Source organism: Antedon bifida, chromosome 3 (assembly GCF_963402885.1).
Source record: "Antedon bifida chromosome 3, ecAntBifi1.1, whole genome shotgun sequence".
NCBI lineage: Eukaryota > Metazoa > Echinodermata > Crinoidea > Comatulida > Antedonidae > Antedon > Antedon bifida.
In genome coordinates, this window is record NC_136228.1 from 16,153,387 (window position 1) to 16,171,895 (window position 18,509).

At 31.7% G+C, this 18,509-nt stretch overlaps 1 protein-coding gene across 1 annotated transcript in view; it reads right to left on the minus strand.

Annotated features, from left to right (window-relative positions):
• The window catches only part of LOC144837847 (uncharacterized), a 336,690-nt gene that overhangs the window by 40,332 nt on the left and 277,849 nt on the right, over nt 1-18,509 (minus strand). The gene's annotated exons all lie outside the window — the stretch shown is intronic.

The following is an 18,509-nucleotide window of genomic DNA, read 5'->3' on the forward strand; positions in this document are numbered from 1 at the left end:
CAAGTATATGAAAGGGGTTTTTAATTGCCGGCCTCCGGCTCCAAGGTACGCAGTTACCTGGGACGCTAACATTGTTCTAGATTACTTAGCTCTAATGCAGCCATTAGATAAGTTGTCACTTAGGGATTTATCGTATAAACTAGTCATGTTGATGGCTCTAACGTCAGGGCAGAGATGCAATATGCTGGCGGGACTAGACACTAAGAGTATGATAAAGTCGGAAAACAGCTTTGATTTTTCAATTACTGTACTTGCTAAACAGGACCGGCCCAATAAACTTTTGTCATCCTTAAGATTTAAGAAATATTCAAAACAGGAATTGTGTGTGTTTGATACCCTCGAATCATATTTGGACCGTACACAGCCACTGAGAAGCGAGTCAAAACTGTTGATCTCGTATGTTAGACCATTTAAATCCGTTGGGGTTAGCACCATTGGCAGATGGCTTAAAACACTATTGGGCCTAGCAGGAATTGATACAGCTATGTTTACTGCGCATAGTACAAGGGCAGCTAGTGCTTCTACAGCCAGTAGGTCCATCCCGGTGGATGAAATTTTAAAACACATAGGTTGGGCCTCTGCTACTACGTTTAACAGGTATTATAATAAGCCAATTGATAATAGTAACAAAAATGCATATGATGTTGCAGTATTACAATAGAGCAATAAAAATAACGTTGGCATGGCAACAAGTATTCTGTGTTGGATAATTTGTCCTTGTGTTCACTCTGCTTTAAAGTCTCATGGGAACCCGGAAGTTGCGTCACTGTTGATATGGTAGAATTGAAAATTAAACGAGGCTTACCTGTAAGGTGAAGTTTGATGTAAATTCTACCATATCAGCAGTGGCACTTCTGGGTTAACATGCCCTTCCCTCTTAGCTACCCGCCCTTATCGGTTTTTTTTTCTTACCACGTCGGATCGTGCACACAAGGATTTGAAGTCTGATCTTAGCGGACACTGGTCGTGCCTCTCATGTTAACCCAGAAGTGCCACTGCTGATATGGTAGAATTTACATCAAACTTCACCTTACAGGTAAGCCTCGTTTAATTTTCAATTATATTTGACTACATAAATTCCATCATATCTGTATTTATTTGCCTTGTGTACAGTGCAATTTTCAGTTATTTACCAAAGTTCATGTATTCGAGAAGCATCTGTGAGCACTTACTAGTATATTATATTTTAACGAGAATTAATTTTTTCAAAAAAGTTATAAGATAAATGACGGAACTTTTCTTAAAAGCATTAAGTTTGAAAAGAATAATTTCATATTACCTTTCTTTTTTAAATTGCATTACTCAAACAATTTAGATTTTGAAAACTAACAAAACATTGTGTACATTTCTCTTCATTTTGTGGCAAATGTTTGCACAAAAAGATCCTAGGTTGGAAAAGGATTTCTTTAAGGCCATGTTCATAATTAGCTGGATAGACTGACAGAAGCATTTTTTGTAAGGTAAGGGAGGGAGCAGGTTTTTAATTAATAATAATTTTTTTATTAAAATCAGATTCTATTAATTTTTTTAACATAAACATTTTTAGTTGTTTAGTAGTTGTCCCATTTTATTTCATATTTACAATTAATTAGACCATTGTCAATAATTGTTAATTAATAACTGAATATATAAAAAAAATAGATTTTTTTGTTCATTAAGAAAATTAAAGATTTATGTTATATGATAGGTAACTGTACACATTAAATCAGTTACCATAAATCATATAAAACTATTTAGTTATTTTTTTATTTGGTTTGTTTCAATCAAATTTGATTTTTGTTAATGTGCTTACTTTTTTCTCTCATTAAATGGTTTACTTCAGCAGATCTATATAATGTTAGCTTATTACACTAGCAAATCCCTTTACCTTATTTTGCAATTCTACTGGTGCCCCATGCTGAATGAGACACGTCACTATTTCTAAGGTAGGTGTATACAGGTATACACTACTCCCCAGATAGTCATGTAATGGAGTGTCACCATGCTGGAAAGGAATCATAATCATGATGTTTATAAATACTGACAACAGACATTATGTGAAATTGGTTTTTTTTGTTAATACAAACAACAACAATTACTGCTAAATAATGTGATAAAATCCTAATTATCATTATTGATAAATGAAAACAAAATAGAATATGGATCAGATCTAGTGATTGTTAGCCTATTACTTAATGTAAGTAATCATTAAAATCTACTTACTGTACAATATCAATCACAAAATTTTAACATTAATAAAATACATATTTCATAAAATTGTACAAACAAATGTTTAGATGTTAACAATATGAGACCAATAAGCAGTTTAATGAATTTACATAAATTTAGGTAATGGGAAATTTCAGTAAATTAAGTACAACTTCTAGAATTTATACTCAATGGTAGAGAAAGTTGGTAAATACTTTCAGTACTGATTTTTAACACACAATGAAACCCATATCATAATTAAGTTAAGTTAGATATTAACGATAACAAATTTAGTTTAAACCATTTGCCTCGATGAAAATCATATTCTATTAATGTTTTTAGTTTTTAGCCTAATGTTGTCGATCAGTGCATGCAGGTTATACCCCCATCATCAGTGTGTATTTATGTTATTATTTTTAGCCTAATGTGGTTAATCAGTGCATGCAGGTTATACCTCCATCATCAGTGTGTATTTATATTATTATTTTTAGCCTAATGTGGTTAATCAGTGCATGCAGGTTATACCCCCATCATCAGTGTGTATTTATATTATTATTTTTAGCCTAATGTTGTTAATCAGTACATGCAGGTTATACCCCCATCATCAGTGTGTATTTATATTATTATTTTTAGCCTAATGTGGTTAATCAGTGCATGCAGGTTATACCTCCATCATCAGTGTGTATTTATATTATTATTTTTAGCCTAATGTGGTTAATCAGTGCATGCAGGTTTATACCTCCATCATCAGTGTGTATTTATATTATTATTTTTAGCTTAATGTGGTTAATCAGTGCATGCAGGTTATACCCCCATCATCAGTGTGTATTTATATTATTATTTTTAGCCTAATGTGGTTAATCAGTACATGCAGGTTATACCCCCATCATCAGTGTGTATTTATATTATTATTTTTAGCCTAATGTGGTTAATCAGTACATGCAGGTTATACCTCCATCATCAGTGTGTATTTATATTATTATTTTTAGCCTAATGTGGTTAATCAGTGCATGCAGGTTTATACCTCCATCATCAGTGTGTATTTATATTATTATTTTTAGCCTAATGTGGTTAATCAGTGCATGCAGGTTATACCCCCATCATCAGTGTGTATTTATATTATTATTTTTAGCCTAATGTTGTTAATCAGTACATGCAGGTTATACCCCCATCATCAGTGTGTATTTATATTATTATTTTTAGCCTAATGTGGTTAATCAGTGCATGCAGGTTATACCTCCATCATCAGTGTGTATTTATATTTATATTATTATTTTTAGCCTAATGTGGTTAATCAGTGCATGCAGGTTTATACCTCCATCATCAGTGTGTATTTATATTATTATTTTTAGCTTAATGTGGTTAATCAGTGCATGCAAGTTATACCCCTATCATCAGTGTGTATTTATATTATTATTTTTAGCCTAATGTGGTTAATCAGTACATGCAGGTTATACCCCCATCATCAGTGTGTATTTATATTATTATTTTTAGCCTAATGTGGTTAATCAGTACATGCAGGTTATCCCCATCATCAGTGTGTATTTATATTATTATTTTTAGCCTAATGTGGTTAATCAGTACATGCAGGTTATCCCCATCATCAGTGTGTATTTATATTATTATTTTTAGCCTAATGTGGTTAATCAGTACATCCAGGTTATACCCCCATCATCAGTGTGTATTTATATTATTATTTTTAGCCTAATGTTGTTAATCAGTACATGCAGGTCATACCAACATCATTAGTGTGATATTGCAAAATAATTGTAATTCATTGTATGTATAAAAAAATGTTATAATAACTAATAAAGAAAATTACTTCCTCTATAATTACAATCTCTATAATTTTAAACTTTAATTAAATGTCTTCTTTGATAATATTATAAAAATAATGTACATCTTGTTTTAAATACCTTATTGATAGATTTCACAAGATCTGGTTGCGTCTTACAAATGTGTTTAATTGTTTGCAAACCACGCTTGTACAACAAAGCTTCTTCTAATTTGTTCCTGTCAAATGTAAGAAATAATGAATTATTACATTATTTTATGAAAATGATGATTGATGGAAATAATAATCATTATATTTGATGAGAATGAGCCCTTTAATTGTAATATTTATGATTTCATAATCTTTTAAGAAAGTTTTAAAGTATTGCTAACTATTCAAACATTTTAATTTGTTTTTAACAGTTACATATTGGAGCTGGTTATTTTTGTTGGATTTGAAATAAAAAACAAACGTACCTTTCCATTTCAAAAATAAAGTGTGTTCATTTAACAATTATTAATACTGATAACTTCTAGTGTAAAAGTAAGCCTACACATTCTGTTCTGAAAATATGAAAGGTAAAACATAATTTCATCAGACAGAAACCTTTGCATTAAAGGCTACGACAATTCAATTGCACCTGTATGCTGGCGTTACTGAATGAAGATGACCTGTATGCTGGTGTTACTGAATGAAGATGACCTGTATGCTGGCGACTGAGAAGCACTTTCATCGGCCGCCACCGAGAGATGTAAACTCATGTTTTGTTGCTGCCATGTTTCTCTTTCGATCTCTAGTATTGGCAGTTGCCTGAATCGTTTAAAATGCGGTAACTTGTATATTGTAAATAAAGTTAAAATAATGATTGTATATTTTCTTGTAAAAATGTTATGTGCATTAACAAATAAATATATTAATGATATTTTCCATACCACACTGAATTAATTGACTCTCTATGGATTGGTAAAATTTAATTACTCTTTTGTCGGTTATGTATGCACACACCATCAAAAATAATTAAATTGCTAGGCGCAATTCATTTGCTAGCTGCATCGATCATACATTTGCATTCCAATCAAGAAGGCTACGATTGTTCTGCTGTTTGCTAGCGCGCTATGAAGTGTCCTTTCCTCAAATGAAATGGGAAATAGGTTAATGTAATTTTGGGAACAACAAACAAACTTGTAAACGAATTAATTTCAGTTTTTACATTTTGTATATATATAAATCCTCCATAATATATAAAGAACTAGAAACGACAGGAAAAAAAGAATCTGCAAATATTTGGGGTCTATTTAAAAATGAAATTATAAACCTCATAAATAATGAGTATTCGTATGACTTCTATACTGCTGATCAGAAATGGAAAAATAGTAAAGACAAGATATTTGACTTTTGAATAATTAAAATATATATGTGCTGGAGATCTCTCTCCCTACGATTTACAATTGTATTTTATATTTGTGTGACATATGCTGTAATTTTAATATAAATGTATAGCCCTTTTTTATTTCAAGTGATTTTAAATGTAACCCTTGATTATGTTTCTAGACAATTTTAATAATTTATATGAAATCCGCAATATTCAGCATGTTTGTATTGTATGTAGGTCATAAGTAAATGTTTTTAATAATTGTAAATTTTTTTTTTATTCACTTTTAAATATACTATGTCATTAAAATAAAATAAGTTTTAACAATAATCACAAATATGTACGCGTCACTTGCATGTGACAAGAAAAATGGAGAACATGACCTTTGTTTTTAATTTTTACTGCAAACTGAAATAAAAGTGGGACGAGCCCATAAATAAAAGACAAAAAAATGAAGTGTCCTTTCCGGCCAACTAAAGGTGTCCTACTGACTAGTCAGGCTGTATTTCATCAGGAACTAATCCCCCTTATCAGGTATGTTTACCGGCGGAAAAAGTAGGCTACAGTACGATCATTCTGCAGTTTGCTAGCGCGCTAAGTGTCATTTCCGGCTAACTAGAGTTGTCCTACTGATGAGTAGTCCTATTTTTTGTCATTGGGGACTTCCCCCAGACGTTTGTAATGAACGCAAAAAATGTTTCTTATCATGTATGTTTACCCGCGGAAAAAGTAGGCTACGATCGTTTTGCTGTTTGCTAGCGCGCTATGAAGTGTCATTTCTGGCCAATTAGAGTTGTCCTACTGATGAGTAGGCCTTTTTTAAAATTGGGGACTTCCTCCTGACATTCGTAATGAACGAAAAATTGTTTTCTTATCGCGTAAAAGTAGGTAGTGCACTATAAGTGTCGTTTCCGACCAAACTAGAGGTGTCATTCAGCATGAAGGTGTCAATTACCAAAAATCGGGGGGACGGAAGCGTGATGCTTGATGTGAATCCTGGGGAGAACACTGGAAGTACTTGCGGCAAAGAATAAATAATTGGGCTAATACATTATAAGATTTATTGATTTTGGAACAAAACATCACATAACTATGTAATATTTTTTAATTCATAATGCATGCTTTGATGACTAAATAAAATAATAAAGTGTCGTGGATATATTGGTTAATATACTGAAAAGGGTATAAACAATATTAAAATAATAAAGGCAAATTATTACAAATGAAATGATGAACGAGTCTTGGAAATTTAAAGATGTATTGTCCCTTTGACCAATTCCAAACAAATATTTAAAAAAAGATTTCCAAAAAAAGTGGGTCATTTTGAAGTATCATAATAGTTATTAAACTTTCACCAAAAATTAGTCGGAAAAAATTCAATCATTTAACTGAAATACAGACGTTTTTTTGTTAAAAAAATAACTTTGAGTCTGACTTCCAGTCAAAGTTTTCGATCAAAACACATCTTATAATGCAACGCGCATGTTTGGCTACTCTGTATGCATAATCATTAAACTTCCTCGCGATCTGTGTGAGAACACCTTCTCAACCGTGACGAGTTGTAAACAATCCTAATTAGCATCATGCATAATGGTTTGAAATCTTTGTTTATCTTTCGCTCGCGACGATTTTCCAGACGAAATGTAATCAAATTAATTTACCTGTTAATTACGCAAAATTGTTGTTTTTGGCTAAAATTTTCGACTTAAAGTGTATAACTTTAATATTACTTTGATATGGCCAATTTAAATTTAGAATATTTTGACCTTCATTTTTTTGTGTTTCAAGGGACAATACATCTTTAATAAAGTTGGTGGAGCAGTTTGTGTTAAAAACACAGAGCCATAAAGAGGGGATGAATATGTGTGTTATATGACTTGATTTATCCCAACTTGCATGTAGCATTTATTTTTTTGTTCATTATAAAAAATACATATAGGCTACCGAATCAAGACCATTAATAAAATAAATTACTAAAATATAAACAGAATCTAAGCATTATTTCATAGATCTAAAAATAATGCATGAACTACAGGAAAACGCTATACAAAATAAACAAGTGCGCATGGATTCAATGTTGTAACTCTTTATATATCTCTGGGCTGAGCCATTTACTCAATTTAAAGGACACCTTGAATGTTGAGTAGGTAAATGTAAAGTAATTCTATAAGAAATAGGATAACATGTAGAATTGCAACTGTAAAATAAAGATTCACAAATTACCAATAATAATAATGTTAGCTTTATAAAAAAAAGTGCAAATTAATAATATTTTGTGCTTTAGGATAATAATGTGTATTTTGAAGGAATTGTTTAGGTATAAAAAACAATTTTCACTAAAGGCTAATTAGGGAGACTCTGTTTGGTTAGTAGATGCCTACTATGCCATTTTATATTGTGATAATAGTATTGATAATAGTATTTATTGGCCTATATAAACTGGTTAATTATTGGTAAGGTATATCAAGAAGGAAAAAATAAATCCATGGGGAGGCCAATCCTACTTCACATCACATTATTTTTATTTTTTTATTTATCATTGCATAATGAAACAAAAACTACTATCTATCTCACTATTTTAGTTGTGAGCAGCTACATCATCTTATTGCCTTACTTAATTTTTATCAGTTTTCTTCCAATTTACTCAAACAAGTATCTTTCAGACATATGAATTTATTTTTCATTTTGAAAAAGTCATCATATTCAAATGTTTAAATAAACGCGAGTTGCGTAAAATATAAACTAACCATCAACTAAACTGTTTACAATGCTATTACGGTCAAATGTTGACGCTTGTTGAACGGTAGAAATATCCCTTTGATCGACTGAAATGGATTAGGCCTACGGCTATGCTGTTCATACAATTGTACATAATAGCATGTGTGTGTTAAAATGCGTTGTGCAGTAGCCTAACTCATTACCATGACAAGTTCAAATCTAGTTTTTATTATAAATAATTGCTATAAAATGCTTAAAAAATCATTTTGCAATTGTTAATTAATCTGTCTACTGTAAGTAAGTTCTCAGACATATTATTATTAATTTGGTTTGAATTAGATTTTTATTGGCTGCAATTATGTAATCCTTTCTGATAGTGGGATTAAAAACAGGTATTCTCAATCAAAGTTCATTATAACATTTATACAGAAATCCAGGGTAAAAATTGTTATTAAAAAAAATTAATTGATTAGTTTGTTTTGTTTTATTGAGTTCCTGTTATACAATTTGTTATCAGATAATCTTAAACCATAGATTTAATACTAACAATAACATTGTATTCTAATGTTCAACAAGGATAATAAATAGAACACACAGCAGTTTATAACAACTGAAATTGCTTGATATGAAGAGAAAAGGAAAAATTAAAATTTGAAAAAATATTAATCTAAATGCAGGTGAAAGGTCAATTTGACGATGATAATGATAAAATTGATTGTCAATGATGTAAGGAATACTTGTGAACATGTAGAAGCACATATTGGATCTATAATCTTTATTTTAAAATGTTTACAACATTCTTTCTATGTTGTAATAACACATGGATTGATATTGATATGTAGTTATTTGTAACAACAACTACTGGACTTTAATACAACTTATAAACCACCCAAGAAAACTGCCTGGTTAGATTACTCATTGTTAGATTCCAATATTTCAGTCCAAACTTGTGTCTGCAGAACTTAAACTGTAGATTACTATAGTCTGTCAGTGAGTTATTGTACTACTAGTATAGTAGAAATGCCAAAGTTTTAGATCTTAAGAGGTCACCAATGGTGCAATAGCCCACTCAGGACTTCAATTCAATTCAACAAACATTTATTCCATCAAATGCCATACAAATAATACATAGTAAATGCAACCTAGAAGAAATAAATACAAATCACACACAAACTAATATTGTGGAGGAGAATTTTGGAAAGAAAAGTGGTCGGCTGTGCAGTGAGTGATGGGATTGGCTATGTATGTTCCTCATTAGGTTTTTGTGGTATCAAATTGTGCAACAGCTTCTCTTGTGCAATTTAATTAGGCTGTTTAACTTTATTATTGTGCAAAATCATTGCACTATTATTTACAATTGTAGCAGGGAATTCCTCGAAATAACTGGAACCCACAAATCTCAAAACGTTCATCCGACTTTCCCTCCGATAACCAAGTCTCCGAGAAACACATATAGGATGGATCTGAGACCCGATTTTCTTCGATTTTTAAATAATAGAAAGTTTTGAATAGTTTGTTATGATAGGAATGTACGATGTATAATGTACATTATGTTTATTAAAAATTGTTGATGGTTTTTTACATTTTGTAAATAAATTACGATGAGAAAACAGTTATTTGATTATTAGATACATTCATTTAATTAAATTTGTTAGTATTAACTTTTAAAATAAGAGTAAAGATATAAGGAAGAAAAGATTATGGAGCGGCTGTTCCAGAATATACAACACCAAGTATTGTAAAGTAATACTAAAAATGTAGGCGATCTTGTCAAAAGTCAAAGTATGATTGATAAAAGTGCGTGTGCATATTAGCTTTGTCAATCATGCTGTAATTATCCTCATAATATTTTCATTTTTTTTCAGTTTCATCAAAGTTAAAAGCAATAATAATAATATAATTTGTAACTCATTATTATACAGATATTGCCTGCTTAGAGGTAACATATAAGAGGGAATGATATTATGTTCGAGGGAATATATAATTCCCCGAGAACATAAAATCATTCCCGATGGATGTCAAATCTTATATTTTACCGATATATAAGGCGATATCTGTTATATTACATAGCCAACAACAAGTAGAATATCTGCTGGGTCTGGTAGAAGGCTAGGCCTCCTTTTTTTATTGTATGTAAACAAGCTGCCTAGACACCTTACCTTGCGAAGAATAATATACAGATACAGTAATTACTAATTACTGATTCCTTGGCAATAAAATAATCACTATAGCCTACTTTAGGTCGTTTAAATAATAACAGAAGAATTTCCACCAATAAGCCTACATTAATATTATAATCAGGTAGCCTAGGCCGAATAAATAATAATTCGTCTTCTTCGTGCCGAATCACTGGATGTTCACCGCGTCACGCGCATACTGAGTTAATACTGTGAGTATTAACCAATCACAAACGGTCTTTCATCACATCTAGGGAGGACTAATAACAAATGAGGGCGCTATGTATGCATAGTTTAAATAGTTTAGTTGATTAATTTCTTCAAGCAAGTTCCGTGGCGCAGTGCATGAGGCGTTGTCTTGTGATGGAATGACTTTTGTTTATTTATCGCCCGACGCGAGTGTTGCCACACGAAAATTACACAGTCAATATCATCGTACTCGAGAATTTGCTGGGTTTTATATGTTTAATGACAGGGACACGATAATTACGCAAAAATTACTCAGTCAATATCATCGTACTCGAGGATATATACGATTTACGATCCTCGCAGCGGTAGTCATGTGATGCAGTTTCAACCAATCACGTTTATATATTTACATAGGCTATATGTAATATAAAAAATTATAGGATATTTTTGATATCTAAGATTTTTTGAAAAATAATAAATATTACGAAAGTGGATATTTCATTAAAATAGGTTTAAATATCATTATTATGTTGTAAATGAAACTACACTTAGCCTATTTATGATGGCTGATTTAATGAATATGAATATAAAAATTATTAACACGCAGGCATTATATGTCATTCCATAGTAAGCATAAAAAAAAACGCACAATTACATGATGTTATAAGCACTTAAAAAGGACAATTATTGCCTTACACTGCAATTTCCAACAAACACAGTATGACCAATTTTTTTCACAAAGAGAAAATCAAATTTTTTATAAAAATTGTAAACCATATAATAAAATAGTTAATTATTCAGTTTAAAAAATCATTCTTTTAAAATTGTATAACTATTGCAAACTACCAACCATTTATTTTCCTAATTGTGGGATCTTGGTCTATGGAGGAAAAAACTATTTAAATGTTTCCTCCATGACTGATCCAAAACGTCCCTGATTCTAATAATTACATAAATAATATTGTTTGTTACAGTAGGTAAGATAGTCTCAGTATAAACATGGCAATAAATAGGTAAGATAGTCTCAGTATAAACATGGTAATCAATAGGTAAGATAGTCTCAGTATAAACATGGCAATCAATAGGTAAGCTAGTCTCAGTATAAACATGGCAATCAATAGGTAAGATAGTCTCAGTATAAACATGGCAATAAATAGGTAAGATAGTCTCAGTATAAACATGGCAATCAATAGGTAAAGATAGTCTCAGTATAAACATGGCAATCAATAGGTAAAGATAGTCTCAGTATAAACATGGCAATAAATAGGTAAGATAGTCTCAGTATAAACATGGTAATCAATAGGTAAGATAGTCTCAGTATAAACATGGCAATCAATAGGTAAGCTAGTCTCAGTATAAACATGGCAATCAATAGGTAAGATAGTCTCAGTATAAACATGGCAATAAATAGGTAAGATAGTCTCAGTATAAACATGGCAATCAATAGGTAAAGATAGTCTCAGTATAAACATGGCAATCAATAGGTAAAGATAGTCTCAGTATAAACATGGAAATAAATAGGTAAGATAGTCTCAGTATAAACATGGCAATCAAAGGTAAAGATAGTCTCAGTATAAACATGGCAATCAATAGGTAAAGATAGTCTCAGTATAAACATGGCAATAAATAGGTAAGATAGTCTCAGTATAAACATGGCAATAAATAGGTAAGATAGTCTCAGTATAAACATGGCAATCAAAGGTAAAGATAGTCTCAGTATAAACATGGTAATCAATAGGTAAGATAGTCTCAGTATAAACATGGCAATAAATAGGTAAGATAGTCTCAGTATAAACATGGCAATAAATAGGTAAGATAGTCTCAGTATAAACATGGTAATCAATAGGTAAAATAGTCTCAGTATAAACATGGCAATCAATAGGTAAGCTAGTCTCAGTATAAACATGGCAATCAATAGGTAAGATAGTCTCAGTATAAACATGGCAATAAATAGGTAAGATAGTCTCAGTATAAACATGGCAATCAATAGGTAAAGATAGTCTCAGTATAAACATGGCAATCAATAGGTAAAGATAGTCTCAGTATAAACATGGCAATAAATAGGTAAGATAGTCTCAGTATAAACATGGTAATCAATAGGTAAGATAGTCTCAGTATAAACATGGCAATCAATAGGTAAGCTAGTCTCAGTATAAACATGGCAATCAATAGGTAAGATAGTCTCAGTATAAACATGGCAATAAATAGGTAAGATAGTCTCAGTATAAACATGGCAATCAATAGGTAAAGATAGTCTCAGTATAAACATGGCAATCAATAGGTAAAGATAGTCTCAGTATAAACATGGAAATAAATAGGTAAGATAGTCTCAGTATAAACATGGCAATCAAAGGTAAAGATAGTCTCAGTATAAACATGGCAATCAATAGGTAAAGATAGTCTCAGTATAAACATGGCAATAAATAGGTAAGATAGTCTCAGTATAAACATGGCAATAAATAGGTAAGATAGTCTCAGTATAAACATGGCAATCAAAGGTAAAGATAGTCTCAGTATAAACATGGTAATCAATAGGTAAGATAGTCTCAGTATAAACATGGCAATAAATAGGTAAGATAGTCTCAGTATAAACATGGCAATAAATAGGTAAGATAGTCTCAGTATAAACATGGCAATCAAAGGTAAAGATAGTCTCAGTATAAACATGGCAATCAATAGGTAAAGATAGTCTCAGTATAAACATGGCAATAAATAGGTAAGATAGTCTCAGTATAAACATGGCAATCAAAGGTAAAGATAGTCTCAGTATAAACATGGTAATCAATAGGTAAGATAGTCTCAGTATAAACATGGCAATAAATAGGTAAGATAGTCTCAGTATAAACATGGCAATAAATAGGTAAGATAGTCTCAGTATAAACATGGCAATCAAAGGTAAAGATAGTCTCAGTAGGTAAGATAGTCTCAGTATAAACATGGCAATAAATAGGTAAGATAGTCTCAGTATAAACATGGCAATCAAAGGTAAAGATAGTCTCAGTATAAACATGGTAATCAATAGGTAAGATAGTCTCAGTATAAACAAAGCAATCAATAGGTAAGATAGTCTCAGTATAAACATGGTAATCAATAGGTAAGATAGTCTCAGTATAAACATGGTAATCAATAGGTAAGATAGTCTCAGTATAAACATGGCAATCAATAGGTAAGATAGTCTCAGTATAAACATGGTAATCAATAGGTAAGATAGTCTCAGTATAAACTTGGCAATCAATTCAATCAATTCAATTCATCGACATTTTTAATCAATAGGTAAGATAGTCTCAGTATAAACATGGCAATCAATAGGTAAAGATAGTCTCAGTATAAACATGGAAATAAATAGGTAAGATAGTCTCAGTATAAACATGGCAATCAAAGGTAAAGATAGTCTCAGTATAAACATGGCAATCAATAGGTAAAGATAGTCTCAGTATAAACATGGCAATAAATAGGTAAGATAGTCTCACTATAAACATGGCAATAAATAGGTAAGATAGTCTCAGTATAAACATGGCAATCAAAGGTAAAGATAGTCTCAGTATAAACATGGTAATCAATAGGTAAGATAGTCTCAGTATAAACATGGCAATCAATAGGTAAGATAGTCTCAGTATAAACATGGCAATCAATAGGTAAGATAGTCTCAGTATAAACATGGCAATCAATAGGTAAGATAGTCTCAGTATAAACATGGCAATCAAAGGTAAAGATAGTCTCAGTATAAACATGGTAATCAATAGGTAAGATAGTCTCAGTATAAACATGGCAATCAAAGGTAAAGATAGTCTCTGTATAAACATGGTAATCAAAAGGTAAAGATAGTCTCAGTATAAACATGGCAATCAAAAGGTATAGATAGTCTCAGTATAAACATGGTAATCAATAGGTAAGATAGTCTCAGTATAAACAGGGCAATCAATAGGTAAGATAGTCTCAGTATAAACATGGTAATCAATAGGTAAGATAGTCTCAGTATAAACATGGCAATCAATAGGTAAAGATAGTCTCAGTATAAACATGGCAATCAATAGGTAAGATAGTCTCAGTATAAACATGGTAATCAATAGGTAAGATAGTCTCAGTATAAACATGGCAATCAATAGGTAAGATAGTCTCAGTATAAACATGGCAATCAATAGGTAAGATAGTCTCAGTATAAACATGGCAATAAATAGGTAAGATAGTCTCAGTATAAACATGGCAATCAATAGGTAAAGATAGTCTCAGTATAAACATGGCAATCAATAAGTAAGATAGTCTCAGTATAAACATGGCAATCAATAGGTAAAGATAGTCTCAGTATAAACATGGCAATCAATAAGTAAGATAGTCTCAGTATAAACATGGTAATCAATAGGTAAGATAGTCTCAGTATAATTTAGACATGGTAATCAATAGGTAAGATAGTCTCAGTATAAACATGGCAATCAATAGGTAAGATAGTCTCAGTATAAACATGGCAATCAATAGGTAAGATAGTCTCAGTATAAACATGGCAATCAATAGGTAAGATAGTCTCAGTATAAACATGGCAATCAATAGGTAAGATAGTCTCAGTATAAACATGGCAATCAATAGGTAAGATAGTCTCAGTATAAACATGGTAATCAATAGGTAAGATAGTCTCAGTATAAACATGGCAATCAATAGATAAGATAGTCTCAGTATAAACATGTCAATCAATAGGTAAGATAGTCTCAGTATAAACATGGCAATCAATAGGTAAGATAGTCTCAGTATAAACATGGCAATCAATAGGTAAAGATAGTCTCAGTATAAACATGGCAATAAATAGGTAAAGATAGTCTCAGTATAAACATGGCAATCAATAGGTAAGATAGTCTCAGTATAAACATGGCAATCAATAGGTAAGATAGTCTCAGTATAAACATGGCAATCAATAGGTAAGATAGTCTCAGTATAAACATGGCAATCAATAGGTAAGATAGTCTCAGTATAAACATGGCAATCAATAGGTAAGATAGTCTCAGTATAAACATGGCAATCAATAGGTAAAGATAGTCTCAGTATAAACATGGCAATCAATAGGTAAGATAGTCTCAGTATAAACAGGGCAATCAATAGGTAAGATAGTCTCAGTATAAACATGGTAATCAATAGGTAAAGATAGTCTCAGTATAAACATGGCAATCAATAGGTAAGATAGTCTCAGTATAAACATGGTAATCAATAGGTAAGATAGTCTCAGTATAAACATGGCAATCAATAGATAAGATAGTCTCAGTATAAACATGTCAATCAATAGGTAAGATAGTCTCAGTATAAACATGGCAATCAATAGGTAAGATAGTCTCAGTATAAACATGGCAATCAATAGGTAAAGATAGTCTCAGTATAAACATGGCAATAAATAGGTAAAGATAGTCTCAGTATAAACATGGCAATAAATAGGTAAAGATAGTCTCAGTATAAACATGGTAATCAATAGGTAAGATAGTCTCAGTATAAACATGGCAATCAATAGGTAAGATAGTCTCAGTATAAACATGGTAATCAATAGGTAAGATAGTCTCAGTATAAACAGGGCAATCAATAGGTAAGATAGTCTCAGTATAAACATGGTAATCAATAGGTAAGATAGTCTCAGTATAAACATGGCAATCAATAGGTAAGATAGTCTCAGTATAAACATGGCAATCAATAGGTAAGATAGTCTCAGTATAAACATGGCAATCAATAGGTAAAGATAGTCTCAGTATAAACATGGCAATCAATAAGTAAGATAGTCTCAGTATAAACATGGTAATCAATAGGTAAGATAGTCTCAGTATAAACATGGCAATCAATAGGTAAGATAGTCTCAGTATAAACAGGGCAATCAATAGGTAAGATAGTCTCAGTATAAACATGGCAATCAATAGGTAAGATAGTCTCAGTATAAACATGGCAATAAATAGGTAAGATAGTCTCAGTATAAACATGGCAATCAATAGGTAAGATAGTCTCAGTATAAACATGGTAATCAATAGGTAAAGATAGTCTCAGTATAAACATGGCAATCAATAGGTAAGATAGTCTCAGTATAAACATGGTAATCAATAGGTAAGATAGTCTCAGTATAAACATGGCAATCAATAGATAAGATAGTCTCAGTATAAACATGTCAATCAATAGGTAAGATAGTCTCAGTATAAACATGGCAATCAATAGGTAAGATAGTCTCAGTATAAACATGGCAATCAATAGGTAAAGATAGTCTCAGTATACACATGGCAATAAATAGGTAAAGATAGTCTCAGTATAAACATGGCAATCAATAGGTAAGATAGTCTCAGTATAAACATGGTAATCAATAGGTAAGATAGTCTCAGTATAAACATGGCAATCAATAGGTAAAGATAGTCTCAGTATAAACATGGCAATCAATAGGTAAGATAGTCTCAGTATCAACATGGCAATCAAAAGGTAAGATAGTCTCAGTATAAACATGGTAATAATTAGGTAAAGATAGTCTCAGTATAAACATGGCAATCAATAGGTAAGATAGTCTCAGTATAAACATGGCAATCAATAGGTAAAGATAGTCTCAGTATAAACATGGCAATAAATAGGTAAAGATAGTCTCAGTATAAACATGGCAATCAATAGGTAAGATAGTCTCAGTATAAACATGGCAATCAATAGGTAAGATAGTCTCAGTATAAACATGGTAATCAATAGGTAAGATAGTCTCAGTATCAACATGGCAATCAATAGGTAAGATAGTCTCAGTATAAACATGGCAATAAATAGGTAAGATAGTCTCAGTATAAACATGGCAATAAATAGGTAAGATAGTCTCAGTATAAACATGGTAATCAATAGGTAAGATAGTCTCAGTATAAACATGGCAATCAATAGGTAAGATAGTCTCAGTATAAACATGGTAATCAATAGGTAAGATAGTCTCAGTATAAACATGGCAATCAATAGGTAAGATAGTCTCAGTATAAACATGGCAATCAATAGGTAAGATAGTCTCAGTATAAACATGGCAATCAATAGATAAGATAGTCTCAGTATCAACATGGCAATCAATAGGTAAGATAGTCTCAGTATAAACATGGCAATCAATAGGTAAGATAGTCTCAGTATAAACATGGCAATCAATAGGTAAGATAGTCTCAGTATAAACAGGGCAATCAATAGGTAAGATAGTCTCCAGGGCCGTAGCCAGGATCTGTCAAGGGGGGGGTTCGGACAATAAGTATTTGGGTCACTGCGCCGCGGGTGGGGTCTGAGGCGAATTTAGTGACACCCCTTGATGGCCGGAAATGGTACTCTCGTACATAACATTCATGATAAATGGCACCTCTAATTGGCCGGAAAAACACTCTCATGCAGCATGCTACGATTGAACAAAACGATCGTACTTTTTTCCTCCTCCTCACGATAACATTTGTTGCCGCCGTATGTTAGATGCGCGTGCTCTGTGTGCGGAACCACCGCCGATTGTTTGATCATTCACTCGGTATTTTGTTTTGCGTTCAAGTTACAAGCCCCCCAAAAAAAGCACAATTTGGGTGAGAAGGCAAATTCAATGCTTATTATAGCCAGGGGTGTTTCCCTTGTGGCCCGGGCAACAGCCTTAATTTCATACTAAATGTTGTTTCTGCCACTAAATTAAAATTGAGTTCCATTTCATCGTATACAATATCCATCCGGACCCGGAACTTGATAGGCTTAGTCATAAAGTAGTTACAGAGTTGCAGGGCATTTTATTATTGTTGAATGTTTGATATTTTTATTGTTAAAACGACCTTCACAACCAAAATATTTCTTTTCATTTTAAATGGAACGCTACAAAAATAATCCTCTGCTTCATCGGAGCATGAATACCTAATAACCAGACAAGAACGTATCTTTGTTACGTTTTACTATCAATCCATTTTCATGTCACGCAATCCATTTTTCAACAATATAGTAGTATAACAATAACATTTTGATTGAATAGTGAGGGATTAGTTACAGTTTGACTTTGAATAAACCATTGGCAATTTACTGAAAATCCAAAATTATTCAATTAAAGAAACGCTCAACACATGAGAAATAGATGTCAGTCGATAAACTTCTGACGACGACTAAAACA